The following is a 6,445-nucleotide window of genomic DNA, read 5'->3' as shown; positions in this document are numbered from 1 at the left end:
TCTTTCTTTAAATTACGGTGGATTCACCCATTTAGGTTCCCCAGCATTAGTGCACTGCTCCACTCCCAGTATGTGCTCAGTCATTAGTTCTTAGCCCTTATGCTATTTATTTAATATTAGTAGTCCTTCCTATCATAATTTCCCACGGAAGGGCCTAGAGAACCTTAGATTGAAATTCTGCAGATAAAGTATTCTTTCAATGAGGTGGCAACCAGTTAGACAGCTGCATTTTCCAGTGCAGATCCTAGGTCTCTCCAGAAGTGGATCTGACTTTTATCTAATGCTACAATGCCATTTCTACTACTAATAATAATAATTTTGGTATTTGTTAAGAGCTTACTATTGTGCAAAGCACTGTTCTAAGTGCTGGGGAGGATACCAGGTGATTCATTCATTCATTCAATCATATTTATTGAGCGCTTACTAAGGTTATCCCATGTGGGGCTCACAGTCTTCATCCCCATTTTACAGATGAGCTAACTGTGGCACAGAGAAGTGAAGTGACTTGCCCAAAGTCACACAGCTGATAAGCAGTGGAGCCGGAATTAGAACCCATGATCTCTGACTTCCAAACCCGGGCTCTTTCCACTGAGCCATGCTACTTCTCTGCTACTACACCATTCTACGCCTGTTGAGAGACTGTAGGAGGGTAAGCATGGAGGTGCCTCTCAGGGTCACACCTGGAGAGTTTTCAGTCCTCTACCAGTCTCGACTACGGGAGGGAGAGTCAAGCAGAGGCTGACCCATTCCACTCCTAGCTTGGCCAGTGGCTAGCGAGCGGAAAGCAATCTGCTACAAGTCCAAACTCACCTATGCTGGGCAGCAGCAGCATGGGAGAGAGTTGAGAGAGGAGACTCAGGTTTATTGCGCGGAAGGAGACAATGATAAACCGCTCGCATATTTTTACGAAGAAAACTCTATGAATCCATTACCAGAACGATTGCAGATGGAGGTGGGGCATTTTGGGAGTATGTGTCCGTGGCATCCATGGCCACAGCATAAGACAACAACAGCAGCAAGCATAGAGGATAAAGGGGCAGGTAAGACATAGCCTTGAGTCATTTTTTCCAGTAGTGGTGAGCGTTGCCCCGAACCATCCATACTCTCCCTCTGCCCTCTGTAGTCAACAAAGCTCCTACTATTTGCTTTCCTGGATCGTAGCCCTAAAGTCCCCTTGGGAAATTTCCTTGTGGCCATTGCTTCTGGAGGTCAGAAGCATCCAGCCTAGACATTTTGCTGTTTGAGAGTCTGCACTCTTTTCCTTTATGTTCCTGGATAATTCATGAATAAAAATAATAATTATCATATTTATTCCACACTGTGCCAGGGACTGGAGGAAATTCAGGATAATCAGATTGGAGAGAGTCCCTGCCTCACAGGTTGTTCACAGCCTGAGAGAGAGAAAGAGAGAGAGAGAATTAGAGATGAGGGACCTTATCCTGTTTACCACTGCAGAAACTGTACTTACTGAAACATATAATTTAATCTCTGATTGTTGACATCCCCTTTGCTGACTGTCTAAAGAAATTGGAATGCAATCCTTAACATCAAAGGAGTGGCTATGATCTCCATGACTGTATTCTCCAATGATTCATGCATTGAAGCTACCAAGGATGGAATGAGGCAAGGCTGAGAATTCCAGCCAGTCTGAAAGTAAACCCAGTTTAGAGCATTGTCTTTTCATGAATGAGCACAAAAACTGAAATCTGAAATCTTTTCTAACCATAACTAAACCGAACCCCCCAAACCCTTTGCAGATTGGCCATAATTCTGTGTGCATCTGTATTTTATCATTGTTATTATTATTATATTTGTTAAGAGCTTATTGTGTGTTAAAGTACTGTTCCAAGTACTGAGGTAGATAGAAGTTAATCAGTTTGGGCATGGAATTCATAGCCTCGATTGGAGGGAGGAGGATTTAATCCCCATTTTACAGTTGAGGAAATTGAGGAAGAGAGAAGTTAAGTGATTTGCCCAAGGTCATTCTGAAAGCAATTGGAAAAGCCAAAATTAGAAACCAAGTCCTCTAACTCCCATTCCCATGCTCTTTCCACTTTAAATTATCTTTGAAAGTAATGAAAGTAGCCTCAATTGCTCCCTTAAATGTATTTGCATGCCATTTATACACTTAATGTGAATTATCAAGCCATCTCACACTACCTGTTTTAGCAAACATGTGAAAACAGTTATTTCCATGTCTTCTCCCCACGCACCGTAACTGAAATATTCCTGCATAGTAATTGATGAAGATTGTATTCTAAGTTTCCATAAAATTGGAAACTTTGCTCATATTTCTACCCATAAATTATCCAGCTACTAAGGACATTAAGGGCTCCTATATGTGAATTGGGCAGGCAATTCAGGAGAAAGTATTTCTGCTGGAAATATCCAAATAACTGAGGTTGTCTGTGGCTTTGGCCCTAATTACAGCATAATATTGAGTGTTATGTAATTCTCCACTGACTGCAACTCATAATTGAATTATGAACTGAACCCATCAGACTTCATGCTGCAAGACTGACAAGAATCTTCCAGAGAAGCAGTGCAGTTTAATGGAAAGAGCCCAGGCCAGGGTCGGAGGACCTGGGTTCAAAATCCAGCTCTGCCACTTGTCTGCTGTGTGACCTTGAACAAGTCACTTAATTTATTTGTGTCTTAGGTACCTCATCTGTAAAATGGGGAATAAGACTTTGTACCCTACGTGGACTACGGACTGTGTCCAACCCCAGTGCTCAGTACAGTGCCTGGCTCATAGTAAGTGCCTAACAAATGCTATTAAAAAAGGGTATGTTTACAGTAACCATTGATTTTTACATGCAAACATTCATAGCCTAAATTACAGGGAGGAGGACTCAATCTCTATTTTCAGAAAGAGGAAATTGAGGAACAGAGAAGTTAAGTGACTTACCCAAGGTCACACCGAAAGCACATTGAGCACTTAAGTGGTCAGGAAATAAAAGTGACCATAAAATAGAGGGTGATGATAATGTTATTTTATAAAGTGGACAGAATATATTTTTTTCTTTAATTTTGAAAGTATTTTTGTTCCAGAAACTCAAGTACAAATAACTCTCTGTCATCCTATCTGTCATAACAGAGAGCAAGACTTTGCCTGGTTAAAATGATAAATCGTCAATGTATTTCTCCTGAATTTGCATCTCCCCAGCCAGACACTGCAGATGGAGGGAGGTTGAGGTGGGACCATCAACCCACAATCAGTTAAATTCAAAGACTGATAACCTGGTGCGAATTGGAAAATTAAATGCATCTCAATCTCTCAGTTGAAAGGGAAGCAATCAATAGAGATGTGTCTGGCAGTGCCCTAATGGGAAGACCAGAATAGAGGTTCCCTTTTCAAGGGACAGAAGGACTAAATTTCTAAGGTAAAAATCCACTGAGCAAAACAAATCAATCAATCGTATTCATTGAGAGCTCACTAGGGGATGCCTGTTCCCCTCCCACAAGGAGCTTACCGTCTAGAGGAGATCCCCAAGTCCCTTTTCTATCATGACATCTAGGGCCTCCCCTCCTAATCTGCCTTGGGAAATGTAAACCATGAGGAATATGTGCAGTAGCATGGTGCAGCCCCTACACAATTTACAACTTGGAGAAGATCTGGGTGGAACTGGACTGTCACTGACACACTAAAGTTGTTGCAGTTCCATTTACAAATGTGTTGGGATCTGTACTTTTGTATTCTGTATTTAGACGATTTCATCTTCCTCCTGTGTCTGTCACCCAACCTCTGTCCTCACCTTATTTTAAAATTGTGAGTCCCTCCAGGGACCATGCCTAATTCCCACCTATGCATTAGGCAAGATTAATCACTCAGCACTATTTTATGTGCCTTAGTTGGCAATCTGGGAAAGGTGGCAGCAGCATACTTCTCCTTGCCAGTACAGTGTTTAGCCCAGTGTTAAGCACCAGCTGTGATTCAGACAGCTGACAAGCCAATCAGGAGGCTCACCCGGCAATGCATTCTCACACATAAAACCCTGCAAAACAGGCTTCCACCAAAGGATTTGCAAATCTGCTGGGTTGAATTGAGATGGAAATCACTAGTAGCAAATCCCCTATCATTAGCTGGCTAATGAGACCAATTTTGTTATGGCTGTAATGAACAGGTGGATACTGCTAATCTTCTTCATACTAAGATCAGGCTTGCTTTATGCAGAATTTGCAATTCACATATCTTCTAGCCAGCGGATCTAGCCTTATCCATTTTAATCCACATGTGAGTCTGCAGGACACTCAAAATCGGCACTTTTGAAGCTAGAGGTGGTTTCAAGTTAATGGCGTTCATTCCTTTATTAGGGAAATAATAAAGGTGAGAGTTGATTCATTCATTCATTCAATCATATTTATTGAGCACTTACTGTGTGCAGAGCACTGTATTAAGCACTTGGAAAGTACAAGTTGGCAACATATAGAGACGGTCCCTACCCAACAGTGGGCTCACAGTCTAGAAGGGGGAGACAGAGAACAAAACAAAACATATTAATAAAATAAAATAAATAGAATAAACATGTACAAATAAAATAAATTAATAAATAAATCGAGATGGGGTCAGAACATAAGTCAAAGAAATGAGGTAGAGGGGATGGAGTCATACCATAGCAATCACCCAATCAATCGATAGCACAAATTGAGTGTATACTCCTTTTCTGACTATCCAACTTGCAACTCTTTATGGATGCTTCTGTTCTCTCACAGGTGAGCTTTCTGTTTGGGAAAAAGATGACTTTTGCCCTCTGATGGTCTTACTTAACCTGCAAGGTAGCTGGAAAAATTTTCTGTTTTGTCACCTGTATTTATTGCTCTGAGTCACGTCCTTCCTCTGGGCTTCTGAAACAGAGTTTATAGCAACACGTTGGTTGTTATAGCCTTCCCAGATTTTTCTTATGGACACAAATTGCTCATAGCTTCCTATTCTAAAATTATGTGTTGGTTTATTTTGGTCTTCACCCCTGGCAACATTGTCAATCATCATTTGTCTTCATTCATTCAATTGTATTTATTGAGCACTTAACTGTGTGCAGAGCACTTTACTAAGCACTTGGGAAGTACAAATCAGCAACATATAGAGACGGTCCCTATCCAACAACGGGTTCACAGTCTAGAAGGGGGAGACAGACAACAAAATAAGTAGACAGGTGTCAATACCATCAGAATAAATAGAATTGTAGCTATATGCACTTTCATAAAATAGAGTAATAAATATGTACAAATACATACAAGTTCTGTGGGGAGGGGATGAGGGTAGGGCAGAGGGAGGGAGGGGAGGCATTCCAAGCCAGAGGTAGGAAGGCGGAGAGGGGTCGACGGTGGGACAGGCAAGAAAGAGGCACAGTGAGGAGGTTAGCAGCAGAAGAGCGGAAGGTGCGGGCTGGGCTGGAGAGGGAGAGAAGGGAGGTGAGGTAGGAGGAGGAGAGGTGAAAAAATATGGAACACTTCACGAATTTACGTGTCTTCAGTTTGCTCAGAGAATCCGTAGGTCAGCTTTCACAGGCACCGTAAAAAAAATGAAGCTCCTCTTTGTCACGGTAGTCTATGTTCTTTTCTATTTTTAACATTCATGCTCCCGTTCTTTCATGGCCAAGTAGTAAACGTCCAGCACTAAAAGCCGTGCATCATGAATTAAGAACCGGTAGATTTAGAATATTCATCAAAGTATCTCTGCATATCTCTTCCATATTAGAATAATTTTAGATGATGTCAAAACATAGTGAAATGCCTCACTGAGTTAAATTGAATTTATCTCTCCTTCTTGTTATGGGAGGTTTTACCTGTTTCATATTTTGACTCATGAATAACCCGGGGATTGTATTAACTACATAGTGGGATTATGCCGGGGAGACCTCTTTTCTGACATCAGGTGAAATATCACTCAGTCACGTTTATTGAGCTCTTACTGTGTGCAGAGCACTGCACTAAGCACTTGGAAGAGCACATCACAACAGTAAAACAGATACATTCCCTGCCTACAAGCAGCTCACAGGTGAGGCATCCTTTCTGTCTATAAATAGAAACTGAGAGAAAATATTTCACACATCATTTTGGTTGATGTCCAAATGTCTATTGGCTGAGGAAAATAAATGCATCCTTATATCTAGATCCCAATTATTGAATCCATGAAGAAATTCCTGAAAGTCAGACATTAGATTAGGTAACTCAGGATTCAAAACCTTTGAAACATTCATATTCCATCCCTGTATCACCAAGTTGGTGGTTGGCCATTCATGGATTCTTCAGAAATAACGGACATAGAGGATAACAGGTAACAGATAACATTAAACACGCTTTCGCAGTTATTTGAAGCTGAGATTCTATTCACGTGAATTAGCAGATCCAATCTTTGCACCCTGGGTTACAATCCATATTAGTTACATTGGTTCCTTTAGCTGTTGGATTCTCTCAATCTAGGTAGGAGACTGGAAAATAATAA

General features: G+C 41.2%; 1 non-coding gene across 1 annotated transcript; it reads left to right on the top strand.

The window, feature by feature from the left end:
- The first annotated feature begins 662 nt into the window (after positions 1 to 662).
- On the top strand, positions 663 to 800 carry LOC119932670. The gene has a single exon (XR_005452412.1). It is a non-coding gene; the product is annotated as a small nucleolar RNA SNORA7 (small nucleolar RNA).
- The last annotated feature ends 5,645 nt before the right edge of the window (positions 801 to 6,445 follow it).

Source organism: Tachyglossus aculeatus, chromosome 9 (genome assembly GCF_015852505.1).
Source record: "Tachyglossus aculeatus isolate mTacAcu1 chromosome 9, mTacAcu1.pri, whole genome shotgun sequence".
In the NCBI taxonomy this organism is placed as follows: domain Eukaryota; kingdom Metazoa; phylum Chordata; class Mammalia; order Monotremata; family Tachyglossidae; genus Tachyglossus; species Tachyglossus aculeatus.
Note: the sequence above shows the minus strand (reverse complement) of the source record. Positions and strands in the feature narration are given on the sequence as shown.